Source organism: Zea mays, chromosome 8, assembly GCF_902167145.1.
Source record: "Zea mays cultivar B73 chromosome 8, Zm-B73-REFERENCE-NAM-5.0, whole genome shotgun sequence".
NCBI lineage: Eukaryota > Viridiplantae > Streptophyta > Magnoliopsida > Poales > Poaceae > Zea > Zea mays.
Window position 1 is genome coordinate 62,580,078 of NC_050103.1, and position 18,878 is coordinate 62,598,955.

Genomic DNA, 18,878 nt, shown 5'->3' on the forward strand with positions numbered 1-18,878 from the left:
CAGCCATCATCTATCTTCTCTCCCAGCCGAGCTGGATGACGGCGCCCATCCATCCAACCGAGGTGGCGCACGCCGGCGATGTCCTTGCACGGACGATCCTACACGGCGTAGAATGCTACTGGCCCTAATTGAATTCACGGCGAACGTAAGGGAGGGCTTATTACCTTGGTTTGGGGTGGTGGCTACCCTGCCCCCGTGGTTGCACGGTTCCGCGACGGCATAGGGTCGACGACGAGAAATTGCGCAAGAACTAGTGGCTTATCCCTGATACTAGAGACACGACCACCATCGTCGTGCCACGGGGAAGATGTCAGACCCAAAGTCAAAGTATTGGCGGCGGTGGATTTGTGGATCGATGATGGCGGATTTACCCTCACTCGTTTTCCATCATCAGTCCGGTCTCTGTCGATGCTCCCACGTGATGAAGCATGCTGAAGTTGGTCAGGGGCGGTGGCCCACACTTGAGTTTTATATGCAGGGGGGCAGAGTTCGCCGCGCGATCCACCCAGGGGGTTACGACGACGCAACATTCGCGGAGGTCGTTCGGGGCGCGCGGGAGCTAGGTGACGTAGTCTAAGACGCTGGGGGTTGGGTCCCACACGACAGCGTGTGTGAGCGTGACGTTGGCCGAGCGGGCCCACAAGCCGGAGACGCAACGCGGGATGGAGCATGGGTCGGCTAGATGAGGGGTTAGTGGGCTGGCGGTTGGCCCATGTGGGTAGAGGAGAGGGGGTTGGTGAGCTGGTCCACCCAAGGAGAAAGGCCCATGGGACAGCTAATTGTTCTCTCTCCTTTTTATTTTTATTTTATTTTCCCAATTTAAAATCAGATTCAAATTTGAATTTTGAATTAAATTCAAATAGAGATCAACCTTAAAACAATTTAAGTGCACAGACAAAACTCCAATATGAATTCAAGAGTATAATTTTAGTTATTTATTTATTATCCTTTCTTTTTTTAGCAAATGTTCTCAACATACAAGCCATAAATAAAAAAGGATTACTTTTAGGAAAATAATTTCTAATGTGTAACATTCATTAAAAGGTGATTTTACTTACACTTTCTTAAGAATGTCCCTCAACTATATTAATTAAAGAAGTAATCTAATTCATATGAAGATCTTTCCACTTTTCATTTAGTCCCTTTAATTTCTTTATTTTAACACGTTAGATAATGTTAAATCTTGGAAAAGCATTCTCTAGATTACTCAAGATATTATTTTGAGGTGTTACAAAATCACAAGCTTTCATACAAGTATTTTGTGCCATTCGAAATCTTGCAGAAGGTGGGTGCCATGGCTTATAAGCTGAAGCTGTCGGACTCCACTTCTATTCGTACAGTGTTTCATGTCTCCCAATTGAAGCCATCAGTTCAACCATCTTGCCTTGTCAGTGCTTCTCTTCCTGCTGTTGCTTCGAGTGTCCGAATGAGTAATGCAGTGTCGGACCATCTCTCGATGGGGCCGTCAGGTGCCTCAAGTTCTGATTCGTTGGTCAGGTTGTGACGCGGTCCTGGATTTGTGGGAGGATGAAGAAGCATTGCGCTATCTTTCCAGCTGCAACCGCTTGGGGTCAAGCGGCATTTCATCAGGAGGGGAATGTCAGCGTGCCGGATGCGATACAAGAATCGGCTGGCACCAGTGAGCGACCAGATGAATGAGTGAATGTGTCGGGCCGTTGTGTCCGTAAGTCCTATTCTCTTTTTCCCTCGGACAAGTGGTCCATGTAAAGCCCATAAGTGGCAGTAGCGTATAGAAGGAGAGAGGCAGTGAGAAACAAATGCGTCGAACATTTTGGAATCAATACTATCCTCTCCTCCTTCCTTTGAACTTCTGCCCTTCCTCTATTCTGTTCGTAGTTCACTAGTGACTAGAGGTAGGTGCAACAATCACGTACAGTGGGTGGCCTCCTGAACGCAACGTGCGGCAACGCCATTGAGCTTATCATCGCGCTGTTCACGCTCATGCATGGAGGGCAAAGATCGAGGTCGTCAAGTGCTCCCTCCACGGTTTCGTCCTCTCCAACCTGCTGCTGGTGCTCGGCACGCCCCTCTTCTGCGGCGGCATCGTCAACCTCGGCGACGAGCAGCTATACGATAGGGTGCTTACGTACTAGCAAATGTTGTCGCCTATATATAATCATTGATGTGCTTCCACGCTGCTTCATGCTTTTTGCAAACACTAGCGGACGTCGGCACTGGGCTCCTCATCCTCGGCGTGCTGTGCCAGTCGTTGCCGCTCATGCTGCGCTACGCGGCAGGCGCCAGCGAGCACTTCGTCGTCGCGACCACCGTGGGGCTTGACCTCTCCCGTGCCTACAGCATCGTCATGCTGCTCGCCTACGTCGCCTACCTCTTCTTCCAGCTCAGGACACACGCCCAGCTGTTCAAGCCGCAGGAGGTTGACGAAGATGGCGGCGAGGCAGAAGAGGACAAAAAGGTGGTCATTGGATTCGCCAGTGCCCTCTTCTGGCTCGCGTTCAAGACCGTGCTCATCGTCATCCTGTCTGAGTACGTTGTCGGCACAATTGAGGTACAGTGTATTTTACTACATCTTTCATTATTCCTCTCTTCTTGTTAATTACTAGCTAATTAAGATTGACCGCACAACAGTAAAATGATAAAGATCCGATGACCACGTAATGTCCGACGGCTTTTTTAGAAACCGTCGAACATATCTACAACCGTCGGACATAAGATCCTACGTCCGACGGCTATCAAACAGACCGTCAACGATAATCTTATATTTGATGGCCTGTCTGACAGTTGTCAAACATAGTCTTATGTTCGTCGACGGCGGTCACACAAACTGTGAGACATAAGTGATTTTAAGTCATGGTGTCCAAGCACGCCGTTTCATTTCGCTCGCCCAGCCCAACTCACGCCCGCCCCGCCGCCGCCGACGCCAGCCCACCCCGCCGCCCACGCAGCCGTCCGCCCCGCGGGTGCCCGCCCCGCCTCTATTACTAACGTGCACCAATCATGCATGTACGTACTGTCAGCCTACCTTCAAATCCTGGGGTTTGTCAGTCAGCTTCATCAGCATCATCCTGCTACCAAATACCAATTGTCGTGAACGCCGCGGAGCATGCCGGGGCAATCATTTTCGCTCTCAAGAACAAGCTGGTACGAGACACACAAAACCCAGATTATTCCTCTTGTCTCACATGCTCATATTGTCACAGATCACGGACATGAACTGTACATAGCCCAATCATGTAAAGTTATTAACTATTTCGCACCTCATACAACACAGGACATCACCCTCGGAGTAGCTTTGGGTTCGGCAACCCAGATCTCTCCCTGTTTGTGGTGGTTTCTTATTTAAAAAGGGCAGCTCTCACTGTTACACGAGGCGTATCCTGTCCAGATTTTATTGGCTTAAATTAATACCTACTCATAGTTGAATAACCGTGCCATTATATGCCTAAACGTGAAAGGTTCCGCTGAGTGTCATAGTAGCTTGGATCGCCGGTATTCAAATGGATCTTGACTTCAAGCTTCTAGAGACCGGCTCTCTCTTCATCTCAGTAACAGTGACATCATTCACTGTACACACTCGTTTAAACATCTTTATAGTGGGGTTGTCGGCACTAGAACAACACAAGAGTATACGTAGACGAAGACGACGACGTCGACGTAAAGGAAGCTGACAAACAGCAAGCAGTCGCGACGGCGCTTTCCAAAAACTTGATATGACCCCTACCTCGTATAGGGACATAAGGGGACGTAGGCTTCAAAGATCGTACTCTCCCAACCCTGATGGCACGTCGACGGCGGGATGGGGAAGACGATGGCAGCATAGCGCTCTGTTGTAAGGAGGAGAAAGACTGTACTGAGGACGACGTCTCGCCCTCTATTTGTATACACGACGCAGCAAAATAGACAAGTAATCAGCCGCGTAATCACATTACTAAAGTGACAATCCATCACAATTATTGCGAGAATAATTGCTTACCAAACCAGGCTACCACAATTTTCTCCATGCATGCAAAAATATCGTGCAACAAAAGGAGGCCGCGCACCTACAAGGGCAGAGACGAGAAATCGCCAGACCATTCACGCGCGTGTCGTGCGCTCGCACCCATTGCCCCGGCCCAGCTCGACGAGGCGAGGCGAGCGAGCACGCTTGGGTTCTCCTTTTCTCTCTCTCCTCAATGGCTTAAACCAGGTGGAGACCACTCAACTATTTAAGTTGGCCTCACTCAACCTTTAGTAGCAAAGTGGTACTAAAGTTCCCACCATACCATGCATGTGTGAGTGGGCCTTTGGGATTTACAGGAATTATTATTTGGGCCAAGCCCAAATTCTCTAACAATCCCCCACCAGATCCTGAGGCACATTTCATCCTCCATGTACCAAAGGACTGTTAATATACTGGCTTTTCGTTGGAGACCAGCTAAGGTTGAACATCCACCTAGAACGACTAGTTAGACTCATACATAAGTACACAATGGACTAAACCTTGAATTGATAGTTTGGTGTGAACAAGTTTCACTTGACGTCTAAACTAGTACTAATAAGCTATGAATTGCCTACCCCGCAATTGGAGTGTATAGGTCATACTCCTGTCTCTCTTCATGAGCTTCTTAAGGAATTCCCAAATCCTATGAACTACGACTAACAGTTGAGCTCACATAGGTGTGTTCTTACAATCATACTCTATACGACAATATCTTGTTGTAAAGACTCAGAACACATAGCTTGCTCCACCCAGTTAAGTCTACATCTCCAATGTAGTGGGTTAGAAGTAAGGTGTACTCTCCGTTAACCAATAGCTTGTTCCACCCATATCCTAATTCATGGAATCTCCGATCACATAGGTTAGGTTACTATTGAGGTTAACTCACATGGGTCTTAGTCCCATCTCCTTCGATGCATTATCAATCAAAGTACATGATAATCCCTTAGTGAAGGGATCTACCAGGTTCTTAGTTGTCTGGATATAATCCACAACTATTACTCCGGAACTTCTCAGTTTTCTGACAGACTTCAATCTACGTTTTACATGTTTATTGGACTTCATATTATCCTGACTATTCTTCACTTTCGTGATCACCGTTTGATTATTACAGTTTATGAGAATGGTAAGAATTGGTTTCTCAACCATAGTAAGTCCATCAAAAGTTCTCTTAACCACTCAGCTTCTATAGAAGTTGTGTCTAGATCTGTGAGCTGTGCCTCCATGGTAGATTTTGTAAGTATTGTTAGCTTACATGATCTCCAAGAGACAATGCCACCACCTAATGTGAATATATATCCACTAGTGGCCTTCATCTCATAAGCATCTTTAATCCAATTTGAATCACTATATCCTTCAAGTACACTTGGGTACCCTGAATATTAAATTCCATGACTCATTGTATCCTTCATATAGCGCATTACACGATCAATACCACACCAATGATCATTTAATGTATTAGCGGAGAATATACTCAGCTGGTGTTGGGTACCTAAGAACCGGGTGCCCTAAGAAGGTCGAAAAGGCCTCCCAAAGACGGCCCACCAACTGACCGGCCCACTTGCCGAGCAAACCGGTGGCCAGGCCTACCGACCAACCCCCCCCCCCCCCCCCCCCCCCGACGAGCAACCCGGCATGGCGGGGTTGCCGACCAATCCGCTCACTGAATAACACTGCCAAGCAACCCGGTGAGGCGGCGCTGCCGATCAACCTGCCTGTCGAGCAACCCGGCGAGGCAGGGCTACCGATCAACCTGCCTGCCGAGCAACCCAGTAAGACGACAATTGGCTCTCAGACGAACACCTCTATAGGGGAAGAGCCAACCTCGTACTATGAAGCCACATCAACACGATGAGACACATCATCACCAAGCCGTGTAAAGACCATAGAAGTAGTACTGAAGGGTCTGTATCAAGCACGATGCCGGATACGTATCCCCGCTAACTAGTGGGACCAGTCAACCCCAACCGCAAGGACCTCAGCATCGGGGTCTTCATAATGACCCATACACCAGAAGGAACGGGGCAATATGCCATAACAGGCATATTTCTACGCATGATGAAAGGTGACACTAAGGGGATGATGGAAGATGAAGCTATACCGAAGACATCCCGAAAAGCTGACTCAGTAGGACCCACCAAGCACCGCTACGTCTATATCAGAATAGCTACACGAACCCATATGGCAAACGGACAAGACGTGATGCCATACCTGGGGTACGACAGTGCACGACCTAGCAAACGACACCATAGGGGCTACGAGGCCCAGAAGCAGGAGTCAAACTCCACCCTAGTAGAATACAAGTTCTCATTGTAAAGTCTACCCCTGAGCTATAAAAGGGCAAGACAACCCCCATCTTCACACACATCCTATCCATCCAGAACTGCACACAAGCACCCAACTGTAACACACTCCAAGCAATACACGATCAACACTACAGTGGACTAGGGCTTCGTTCGGCCCAAACCAGTATAACCCCTTGTCTCATATCCACGTTCGAGCCCCCCATATATCACCATTTGGAGCGAGTCCTCACTAGCACCCCTGCCGAACATAAATCTTATTATCCCCTGGTTCCCGAAACCATGACAGTTGGCTGCCATGTAGGGGAGCTGTTAGTGTGCCAAGAAACATTCTTCACTCCGATGGCCGGTTCATCAGCATTCACCCCTGAGAGCCACGTCAAGTTCGGCACCCTCAACTTCCTCGTCACCGTGTAACACCCTGATTTTGGGGGTATAAAATTTCTTTCTAATTATCACCCAAAATCATGTGTTACTCTTCTTTTTCTCACTCTAGGTTTCTTCTCTCTCTAGATTCATTCTCCCTTCTTCCTTTTTGATTAGAGATAGCCTAAACTAGTGGAGGTTAATTATTTATTTTTGCCAAAACCTTATGAGTCATGACATGTTGCATCATGCTGAGCTTAAAATATTCTTTGAAGTGTTGCACAAGTTTGAATTTATCTAAATTTGAAACCTAATTTGAGTTTTGATTTGAAAACCCTATGGAAAAGAAATAGAAAAGGAATTAGAAAATCCAGAGAAAAAGAAAAGGAGAAAGCAGCCCAGTCGGCCCACTAAGCCCATCAAGGCCGCGTGCCCTCCCTCTATCGCTCGCTACCTAGTGGGGCCAACCTGTCGGTGCCAGTTTCCTTCGCCCGTTCGCTCTCTCTCTCTCTCTGTCTCGCGGGCCCGGTTCGCTAGTGCCGAGCCGTTGCCCCCGCACGTCCCCTTTTCTCTCTCTGCGCCGTGGGCCTGCCTTGTCAGTTCCGCCTTCTTCGCGCTCGCCATGGACTGACGCGTGCGCACTCGCGTACATCGCCGGGTTTCTCGGCCACGACGCCCGCCCACACCCCCAACTCCCTTTTTAGAGCCCCGCCAGTGCCCCGCGCACACCCCTCACCTCATTTCACTCGACTTCACCCTCTCTCGCGCTCTGCCCACGTCGCCAGCCGCCGCCGGAGAGCCGCGCCCGCGTCCAAGCCTCTCCGAGCTCCGCCCCGAGGTGAGACACTCGTCCCCGTGCCCAATTTCCCTTATTATGCCCTGTGTTCGTCCAATTTTGCCTTCGCCGGTGCTCGACCGCGGCGGTCCGCCGTGCTCGCGCGGTGGCCGATCGATTTAGCCCGGTCTAGTTCCCCGGTGTTAGTCCCTAAGGTGCATCTGCCTCTGCTGAAGTTAGCCAAGGCCTTAGCGCACCTTAAGTCCCCTCCCCGTGGCTGGAACGGCTCACCGGAGTTACCCCGACTCGCTCGAGACCTTCTCACCGCCGCTCTCCCCTCTCTGCCCGTGGATTCATGGCCCTTTCCCTACCATCGAGTTCGCCGTGGCACCCTATTCCTCTCTGCCCAACTCCGGCGACCCGGAGCCACCCTAGCTCGCGCTCGCCTCAACTCCAGCAACCTCGCCGCCACGGAGAGGAGCAGCGCCGCCCGCAACCATTCAACCCCCTCAGTCTGATTTCCCCCATCCGATCTTGATCGAATGGCTCGGACCCCCTCGGACCCCCTCGGACCACGGGTACCGTTTCGCACACGTCTGTTTCCCCGGTCTGATTTCCCCCGTTCGATCTTGATCAAACGGCTCGGACCTCCTCGGACCCCCTCGGACCCCTCCCTCCGTCCGATCTTGATCGAACGGCTCGGACCCCCTCGGACCCCTGTAGCCGTCCGTTTCCCCTCTGGCGCTGGGCCCGCTCGGTCAGTGCGCCCTCCCCCTCGGTCGCTGACACCCTTGGCCTGCTTGTCAGCGCTCGCCCGCCCGCGCGCGCGCCCTCGGCCGCAGATCTAATCTCGGCCGTCGGTTTCTGATCTAGCGGTTAGATTCACCCGATACCCCTTCGCGCGGTAGTTTTCTTAAAGAGACCCTCGGTTTACTGGAAATCAACCCGCCGTCCCTGGTTTTTGTGCGCAGACCCCTGTAACCTTTCAAATTTAGCCCTGGACTTTTAAATATTCACAGAATTAGACCTAAATTCATATTTTAAATTCCCAAACTTGTTTATTTCATAACTTTTGCAAATGAACTCCAAATTGAGTGATTCAAATTGCAAAATGCTCATAGAATTATTCTCTATTTAAATAAAATGGTTTCACTTACTGTCTGCACACTCTAATTTTTAGGATTGAATATGAACTAATGTAGATGTAGGTTTATTTATTTAATAAAATATATAAAAGGAGAACCTCAGAGATTTAAACTGGTTTAAGCCTGTGAGATTAGTAATATGTATTACATGAGTTCATGTCTGTTCTAAATTTTAGGTCACCATAAAATAAATTGATTTATGATCATGTACATGTAAATAAAACTTAGGGAAAAAATGATCTACTTCCAAATGAAGTTAATTCATATTATAGTTCATGTCCCATTTTGAATTCATTTGTCCCTTATGTAGTTTTATGTCTTTTTAAGATGTGTTCCAATGTTTGTACATGTTTGGTGTGATGTTCATTTGTACTTTCCAAATGTATTGAATGCATGCTCTCTTTATTTAGACAACGAGCAGTCCAAGGTTCCTGAGTGTGTTGTTGGAGACCTCCCTGAGCAACAACCTGGTGAAGGCAAGTGTCCTCAGACCTACTATGTCCTACTATACTTTATAATTCACTGTCCTGCATTACATTACTGAAACTTAAGGATTGACTAGTTTGTATTCCCCTTACCCTTGTTTACCTTTTTGGGTTAATCATGGTTAGCTTATGCTATTGCTTAAACTTAATCAATGAACATGATGTGATCTTTTATGATACGATGATGTTATCCCGATAAGGTCCTTGTGATTACTTTAGGGGGCTCAGGCTCTTTCCTGAGTGCCTCTCCGTAAGGACCTGTTTGGGCAGTGACAACCCGGGATAACTGTGCAACTATGAGGGTGGAATGGGACGCCCTTAGCTGATTAAATAGAGGAACCAGAGGAGTAGTTGGCTTCGTCGTAGGGCCGTCAATGGGGTCCGAGCACAGTACTTGCTCTACCGAGGTTGGTTGTAGAGGTTCTTTGATTTGGTTTTGTTAGTCACCCTTCCTTTGGGGAGATGTACTGTGTTTACCAAACTAGAGAAACCTAATGGGCGGCTATGACCTCTGGGAAATCTTTGTAAAGGCTATGTAGTGAGACCCTGCTAGGTCACCTTGGTAGTGATCAATGGGGAGGCTAGAACCCCGGGCAGAGTGGGAATCACGGCTTGTGGGTAAAGTGTGCGACCTCTGCAGCGTGTTAGAAACTGGTATATCAGTCGTGCTCGCGGTTATGAGCAGCCTTGGGATCCTCTTTGATTAGAAGAACAATGGTTACTTTTATGATGATGGTTAATAATGATGATATAAAATCTGATCTCTGGTATTTCCTCTTTTGAGGAGGTACTTTTGGGTAATAACTGAGTTTATTACTAAAACTTGGCTCTACTACTAATAATAAATATTTGACCAACTAAAAGCAACTGCTTAACCTCAACTCCATATACAGCTAGTCCACTTTAGCCAAACGGGACATTTGCTGAGTACGTTGAAGTGTACTCACCCTTGCTTTACAAACCACCCCACCCCAGGTGGTCCCCATTGCTCTCAGTGCTTAGGAGGTAAAGCTGGCAACATGGATGACTTCGAGGAGTTCCAGGAATACGATGAGTTCTAGTTTATCTTAGTGGAAAACCCCCAGTCAGCTGCCTGTGTAGGCTTACATTCTACGTTTCGTTATTCCGCACTTTGATTTAATGTTGAACACTATAGATATGTATTAGACTCTTTGGATGTCTCACACATCTTGATGTAACTAAGTACCTTTCCGTTATTTAATTCAAGCATTGTGTGATGATGTCCAACTATGTAATCGCTGTGTACGTGAGTTCTGATCCTGGCACGTACATGGTTCGCATTCGGTTTACCTTCCAAACTGGGTGTGACATAAGTGGTATCAGAGCCTTGCTGACTATAGGACCGCTAACCTAGACTAGAATGGTCAAACTAAGGACTATAGACCTCTACTCTTACCTTGACCTTCGTGTCTTTTCAAAAGTTTGACATCTTGACCAACTCTATGTTATTTACTTATCTCAAAAAGTTTTGTCTCACTTTCCTTTCTGTTTACTTTCTAGTCTCATAGTTCTACCCTTACTCTTGTGCTTACGTTGTCTTTTGTAGATGGCCCGTATCAGGGAACTGCACGTAAGTCTGTGAACCCCTTTTTGCCTTCTCGCCTGGCGGAGCGTCCACTGCGTCGCACGGTGTCAGGTCAGTCCAGCCAGCTGGAGAGACTGCATCGTCGCCTGCACGAGGAGCAGGAGCGCCGACGCCAGGAGCAGGAGCAGGATCAGGAGCAGCAGGACTCCTCCCCCTTGCCTCAGCAGGAGGTGGAGTCTGAGAGGCCTCCTTCCCCTGCACCTCAGCCAGAGATGCCCCCTGCACCACCTCAGGGCATCCTGGCTGCTGGAGGAGACCCTGAAGGAGACAGAGACGACGACGACGCTGGTGGCAGTTCGAGCCACGACACGGAGCTTTCGAAGCAGCCGGAGCCGGAGGGATGGATCTCTAGACCCATCACTCGATACCCTGTTGCGTCGGGCCTTCGACCAACACACCTGGTCTATCGAGTACCGTTGTGTAGTCTACCAGCATCGTCGCGGGCTATACCCGGACCAGTGGGAGGCACTTGCTTGGTGCGCCGTCCGGATGATGATCTCCGGGGTGCAGAGGCCTTCTCAGAGCACTATTCTATCACTGAGAGGGATACTGCTGAGGCAGCCATGCAAGATGCAGCATGACGAGCACTTTCTCAATATTGCTCGTTGTTCAGCGGGGTAGCTGATGGCCTTGACCTGAAGTACTACCCTCGTCGTTCGACCAGCAGTGCTGGAGGTGTGATTGTCTCGCCAGTTGGTGAGGGCAATCCCAGGCTGAGCAGCATGGTTAACTTGGTCGCCGTGCTCAACACAGAGTTGGACCAAGCCCTTGACGAGTTGGGCAAGGTTCGGGTGGAGGTTGCGGAATTGCGTGCTGAATGCGTGGAATGCCACTATCTTGATGGTGGTTCTCCCGCCCCTGTCGGGATTCAACACCCTTACCGTTCACCGCCTTGTGGTCGCTTCGACTATGGTACCCCAGACTGCAGGACCCGCATAGATTTGGATCCCTAGATCGACAGAGTCGGAGTCTGTAATAATGCTTAATTCAGTGTCTTAGTCTAGTCAGTCTTAGTTAGAGTTAGTTTGCTTATTGTATGATGGAATGCTTGTTATGATGGTCATGTAATGAAGTTGGATCTTTGTAATGATTGTCACCAAGGGTGGATAACCCCTACAACTTGGTGTAGTTATTAATAAAGTCAGTTATTTAGTTGGGTAATCCATTTATTTCCACTCTCCTCTTTATCTAAGAAGTTGTCAGTGAAGATGATCAATTGTTCAGTGTTGTGACGATTTCCGTATATCTTTTCTTATGCTGAAAGACTGCAGAGTCAGATCTGATATGTGTGTGGTTTCTACAGATGTCTGAGAACAGGCGCAGAGGTGCGAGGCGTGCTCAGCCAGAGCAGCAGGCACCTCAAGAGGAGGCAGCCCCGTAGCAGCATTTGCCACCGCCACCCCCGATGACCATTGAGCAGATGATCTTGATGCAGACCCAGGCAGTTCAGGCAATTGGTCAGACATTAGCAGTAGGCTCAGCAGCAGCCACCACCACCTCAGTCTCAAGTGCAAGTCCAGATGCCTCAAGTGCCTAGGGACAAGCGAGCCGAATTCATGAGGGGCCATCCCCCTGTCTTTGCCCACTCTGCTGACCCCATGGACATGGAAGATTGGCTGCTTACCATGGAGCGTGAGGTGCACACTGCCCAGTGCAACGACCGCGAGAAGGTGTTGCATGTCCCCAACAGCTGAGGGGAGCAGCATAGTCTTGGTGGGAGTCCTACCTCTCCACCCATGCCAACCCTGAAGCCATTACTTGAGAGGAGTTTAGGGACAACTTCCGTCGCTACCATGTGCCTGAGGGACTGATTATAGTGAGGAAGGAGGAGTTTCTTGCCCTGAAGCAAGGTCCCTTGTCTGTCAGTGAGTACAAGGATAAGTTTCTGCAGCTGTCGCGTTATGCCCCAGAGGATGTCAACATAGATGCCAAGAAGCAGTACCGCTTTCTGAGAAGATTGGTTGATCCCCTCCACTATCAACTGATGAACCACACTTTCCCCACCTTCCAGCATTTGATAGACAGAGCAATCATGACTGAAAGGAAGCATCGGGAGATGGAGGATAGTAAGCGCAAGATTGGTGGACCTCAGGCCGGGAGTAGCAGCCGTCCCCGCTACTCAGGCAACTCTCCGCAGCAATTCAAGCAAGGTCACCAGCACCAGCATCAGCGTCAGAACCAACAGCAGCAGTACCAGAGGCAGTTTCCTCAGCAGCAGCAGTACTGTCAGAACAACCAGCAAGGAGGAAATTAGTACCAACGTCAGAACAACCAGGCAGCCTGTCTTCCTGCCCCAGCAACCAACCAGAATGGCCAAGCAGCCCCAGCACAAGTAGGAGGTCGTGCATGCTTCTACTGTGGAGAACAAAATCACTGGGCGAAGAATTGTCCAAAGAAAGCAGCCTAGCAATCGCCAGCAGTCAATGCCCTAACAAGACAAGGAGCACCACAGCAAGCACCAGGAGTCCGTGGTCAGGCTTACAACCGTGGAAAGGTGAACCACCTGGAGGCCGAAGCAATCCAAGATGCTCAGGACGTGGCAGTAGGTATGTTTCCAGTCGAATCCTACCCAGCAAATTTACTATTTGATACTGGTGCCACACATTCTTTTGTTTCTACATCTTGGGTAGAATCATATAACATCCCCATATAACCAATGATCCCACCTTTGAGAGTTAATTCAGTTGCGGGAAAAGTTCAGTCCGATAGGATTTGTCTGAATCTAAGGATTGAAATAAGGGGGATAGCCTTCCCCGCTAGCCTAGTAGTCATGGGAACTCAAGGGTTAGATGTCATCCTAGGGATGAATTGGCTACACAAAAATCAAGCCACTGTCAGTTGTGACAAGAGGACAGTTAAGTTGGTGTCCCCATCCGGAAAGGAAGTAGTAACCAAGCTGTACTTCCCTGAACTAGAAGAAGGAGCTTGTCACCATTTATGAGTAGATGATACCGAGTCCAATCCAATTGAGGCAATTAGGATTGTGTCAGAATTCCCTGATGTATTCCCTGAAGAGTTACCAGGCATGCCACCTGACAGAAAAGTGGAATTTGCCATAGAGCTTATCCCAGGCACCACCCCTATTTCCAAGAGAGCTTATCAAGTGTCCAGACCAGAGTTGGTGGAACTCAAGAAGCAAATTGATGAGTTGTTAGAGAAAGGTTATATCAGACCAAGTACCTCGCCTTGGGCAGCCCCAGTGTTATTTGTGGAGAAGAAGGATGGCACAAAGAGGATGAGCATCGATTACAGAGCTTTGAATGAAGTCACTGTCAAGAACAAGTACCCTTTGCCTCGAATTGAAGACTTATTTGATCAACTGAGAGGAGCCAGCGTGTTCTCAAAGATAGATCTGAGGTCAGGTTACCATCAGCTCAGAATCCGACCTTCGGATATACCAAAGACAACATTCATCACTAAGTATGGACTATATGAGTTCATGGTTATGTCATTCGGATTGACAAATGCGCCAGCATACTTCATGTATCTGATGAACAGTGTGTTCATGGACTACCTTGACAAGTTCGTAGTGGTGTTCATTGATGATATTCTCGTATATTCCCAGAATGAGCAAGAGCATGAGGAGCATTTGAGGAAAGTACTTCAAAGGCTACGAGATTGCCAGTTGTATGCCAAGCTTAGCAAGTGTGAGTTTTGGATCAGCGAAGTTCTATTCTTGGGTCATATTATAAACCGAGAAGGATTGGCTGCAGATCCGAAAAAGATAATAGCTATCTTGGACTGGAAAGCACCAAAAGATGTTCGAGGAATCAAGAGTTTCATTGGAATTGCCGGTTATTATCGACGTTTCATTGAAGGTTTCTCCAAGATTGCCAGGACAATGACAGCATCGTTGGCAAAGAAGGTTGAGTTCAAGTGGACCACAACATGCCAAGAATCATTTGAAATGTTGAAGCAAAAGTTGACAACAGCGCTAGTGTTGGTGTTACCAGATGTTCACAAGCCATTCTCAGTATACTGTGATGCTTCGTACACCGGACTGGGATGTGTGTTAATGCAGGAAGGGAAATTAGTGGCATACTCGTCTCGATAATTGAAAGTTCATGAGAAGAATTACCCCACTCATGATCTGGAGCTAGTAGCAGTGGTTCATGCACTAAAGACCTGGAGACATTATCTTTATGGGCAGAAGTGTGATATCTACACAGACCACAAGAGCCTCAAGTACATATTCACTCAATTAGAGTTAAACATGAGGCAGTGAAGATGGCTAGAATTGATCAAAGACTATGAACTGGAGATTCATTATCACCCAGGCAAAGCAAATGTGGTTGCAGATGCTCTGAGTAGAAAGAGTCAAGTCAATATGTTGGCCGCTCACCCGATGCCATATGAGCTAGGGAAGGAGTTCGACAGATTGAGTCTCGGATTTCTGAACAACACTCAAGGAGTGGCAATCGAGTTGGAACCCACTCTAGAGCAAGACATCAGAAAAGGTCAGAAGGATGATGAGAAGATCAACGAGATCCGGCAGCTGATCATTGATGGGAAAGGCCCAAATTTCCGTGAAGATGAAGAAGGAGTGGTATGGTTCAAGGATAGGCTGTGTTCCCGACATCTCCTCGATCCGGGAACTGATTCTCAAGGAAGCTCATGAGACAACATATTCTATACACCTAGGTAGCGAGAAAATGTACCAAGACCTGAAGAAGAGATTATGGTGGTACGGTATGAAAAGATTGATAACAGAATATGTGTCAAGATGTGACAGTTGTCAGAGGATCAAGGCAGAACATCAGAGACCCGCAGGTCTGTTGCAGCCGTTGCAGATTCCTCAGTGGAAATGGGATGAGATTGGGATGGACTTTATAGTTGGTCTGCCCCGCACTCGAGCTGGTTATGACTCCATCTAGGTAGTAGTGGACAGTTTAACAAAGACGACCCATTTCATACCAGTCAAGACCACCTATAACAATGCAGTGTTGGCAGAGTTATACATGTCTCGGATTGTGTGCTTCCATGGTATTCCAAAGAAGATAATATCGGATAGAGGCACCCAGTTCACCTCTCATTTTTGGCAGCAGTTACATGAAGCTTTGGGCATGCATTTGAAGTTCAGCTCAGCTTATCACCCGCAGACAGATGGCCAAACAGAGAGAACCAATCAGATTCTAGAGGATATGTTGAGGGCTTGTGCTTTGCAAGACAAGATAGGTTGGGAAAAGAGATTACCATATGCAGAATTCTCTTACAACAATAGCTACCAAGCCAGTTTGAAGATGTCACCATTTGAAGTGCTCTATAGGAGGAATTGTAGAACTCCACTACATTGGGATCAATCTGGTGAAAGACAGGTGTTCGGTCCAGATATTTTGCTTGAAGCCGAAGAGAACATCACAATGGTCCGAGAGAATTTAAAGGCAACACAATCCAGACAGCGAAGCTATGCTGAAACCAGGAGAAGAGAACTCGATTTTGAAGTGGGAGACTATGTCTACTTGAAAGTGTCGCTCATCAGAGGAACCAAGAGGTTTGGAGTCAAAGGCAAGTTGGCACCTCGCTATATCGGGCCGTATCAGATTCAAGCCAGACGTGGAGAAGTGGCTTATCAACTCAGCTTACCGGAGAATCTATCAGCTGTGCACGATGTGTTCCATGTGTCTCAGTTGAAGAAATGCTTAAGAGTGCTAGAAGAGCAGTTGCCAGCAGAGGATCTTGAAGTTCAAGAAGATCTGACTTATATTGAGAAGCCAACTCAAATTCTAGAGACAGCAGATCAGGTCACTCGGAGAAGTACTGAAAGTCGCCTAGAGGGGGGTGGATAGGCGAAACCTGAAAATTATAACTTTACACCCCAACTAGATCCCTTGATTAGTGGTTAGAACAAGATACACAATTATCAGAGTATAAAACTAAGTCCTTTGTTTGTAAAGAGTATTGCTTTCAAATAATGCGGAATTGATAAATCAATACAACTAATAGGTCAATGGAGAATAAAGCAAGAGGGCTTAGATAAGAAGAGCAATAACACAAGTTCTTTCTTGCAAGGCGTTGCTTCACTAGATGCGAATTTAACTTGAAGCAATACCAACTAGTATTTAGCAAAGAATAGTGCAAGAGAACTTAGAATGAGGGAAGACAAACAAATCACAAGCAATAAACACAAGAGACACAGATGATTTGTTTTACCGAGGTTCGGCCATCGAAGGCCTAGTCCCCGTTGAGGAGTCCACTAAGGACGGGTCTCTTTCAACCCTTTCCCTCTCTCCACCGATCACCAAAGACTGGCGAGCTCTTCTTCTTCTCAAGGATCACTTAAGACCCCACAAGGATCACCACACTCTTTGGTGTCTCTTGCTAGCTTTACAAGCCTCCAAAACTTTGGAGGAAGTTCAATGGAAGTCAAAACTCCACACACAAATGAACGCAGGATGTAGCACACACTTTCTCTCAATGAATCTCACAAGGCACTAGAGCTAAACTCTCACAAGAGGCTTTCTTTTGCTTGCTCTCTCTTTTGTGGCACTTATGTGGTTTGTAGTGGTCTAAATCTTGTGTATAGGATGGATCAATGAATGGAGTTGGTTGGGAGGGCTTGGATATGTCAACTATATGACTTGGAATGTTGCTTGGGCTCCCACACCTTGAAGTGGCCGGTTGGGGTGGTATTTATAGCCACCAACCAAATTGTAGCCGTTGGAGAAGGTTGCTGGCGATGGGCACACCGGACAGTCCGGTGAGCCACCTGAAAGTGTCCGGTGCACCGCCACATCACCCTATCGTTAGGGCTTGGAGCTGGTCGACCGTTGGAGGCTTTGTCCTCATGTGGCACCGGATAGTCCGGTGTCACACCGGACAGTCCGGTGCCCCTCTGACCTGCTGCTCTGACTTCTGCCGCGACACTGTGCCGCACTGTTCATTTGTTAGAGTTGACCATTGCGCGCAGATAGCCATTGCTCCGTTGGTGCACCGGACAGTCCAGTGGCACACCGGACAGTCCGGTGAATTATAGCGGAGATGCGCCTGGGAAACCCGAAGCTGAGAAGTTTGAGTTGATTCACCCTGGTGCACCGGACACTGTCCGGTGGCACACCGCACTGTCCGGTGCACCAGACCAGGGCACACTTCGGTTTCCTTTTTGCTCCTTTCTTTTGAAGCCTAACTTGTTCTTTTTATTGGTTTGTGTTGAACCTTTGGCACCTGTAGAATGTATAATCTAGAGCAAACTAGTTAGTCCAATTATTTGTGTTGGGCAATTCAACCACCAAAATCATTTTAGGAAAAGGTTTGACCCTATTTCCCTTTCAATCTCCTTTTTGGTGATTGATGCCAACACAAACCAAAACAAATATATAAGTGCAGAATTGAATTAGTTTGCATAAGGTAAGTGCAAGGATTGCTTGGAATTAAACCAATTTATATTTTCATAAGATATGCATGGAACACTTTCTTCATATTAACATTTTGGACCACGCTTGCAACACATGTTTTGTTTTTGCAAAATCTTTTGGAAATTCTTTTTAAAGTCTTTTTGCAAATAGTCAAAGGTAAATGAATAAGATTTTGAGAAGCATTTTCAAGATTTGAAATTTTCTCCCCCTATTTTAAATGCTTTTCCTTTGACTAAACAAAACTCCCCCTTAATGAAATTCTCCTTTTAGTGTTCAAGAGGGTCTTAGATATTAATTTTGAAAGGGGTTATACCAATTTGAAAATTCTATAAAAAATAAGATACCAATTGAAAAACCTTCTTTAATACAAATTGAAAGACTACAAATTTTTGAAATTGGTGGTGGTGCGGTCCTTTTGCTTTGGGCTAATACTTTCTCCCCCTTTGGCATGAATCGCCAAAAACGAATACTTGTGAGTGAAATATAAGCCCTTTTTACTTTCTCTCCCCCTTTATATGAGTGAAGATTATACCAAATTGGAGAGGTGGCGGAATACCGACAAGGAAGGATAATACCGAAGATGTAGAGTGGAAGCGAAGTCTTTGCCGAATACTCCATTTCCCTTTCAATCTAAGACTTAATACACGAGATGCTCATGGAAACCTATTAGTCTTAGCCTTGGCACAATAGGAAATATGCAGATGTACCAAAGGAAAAAGACATGATTAAAAGGATATGTCAATTAAGCTTAAATAGTTCTATATAATATAGATTGCTCCCCCTAAATATGTGCCTTGAGAGGAATACAGATTTTGGCCTTAAATGCCAAGTGCACATAATTAGGTTAATGAGAACATATCTTTATCATAGAATCTGTGAAGTGCAATG

The 18,878-nt window shown here is 47.2% G+C and overlaps 1 pseudogene; it reads left to right on the forward strand.

Moving 5' to 3' along the window:
* Positions 1–1,294: 1,294 nt before the first annotated feature.
* LOC103636964 (vacuolar cation/proton exchanger 1a-like) overlaps positions 1,295–18,878 on the forward strand; it is an 81,479-nt pseudogene continuing 63,895 nt past the window's right edge.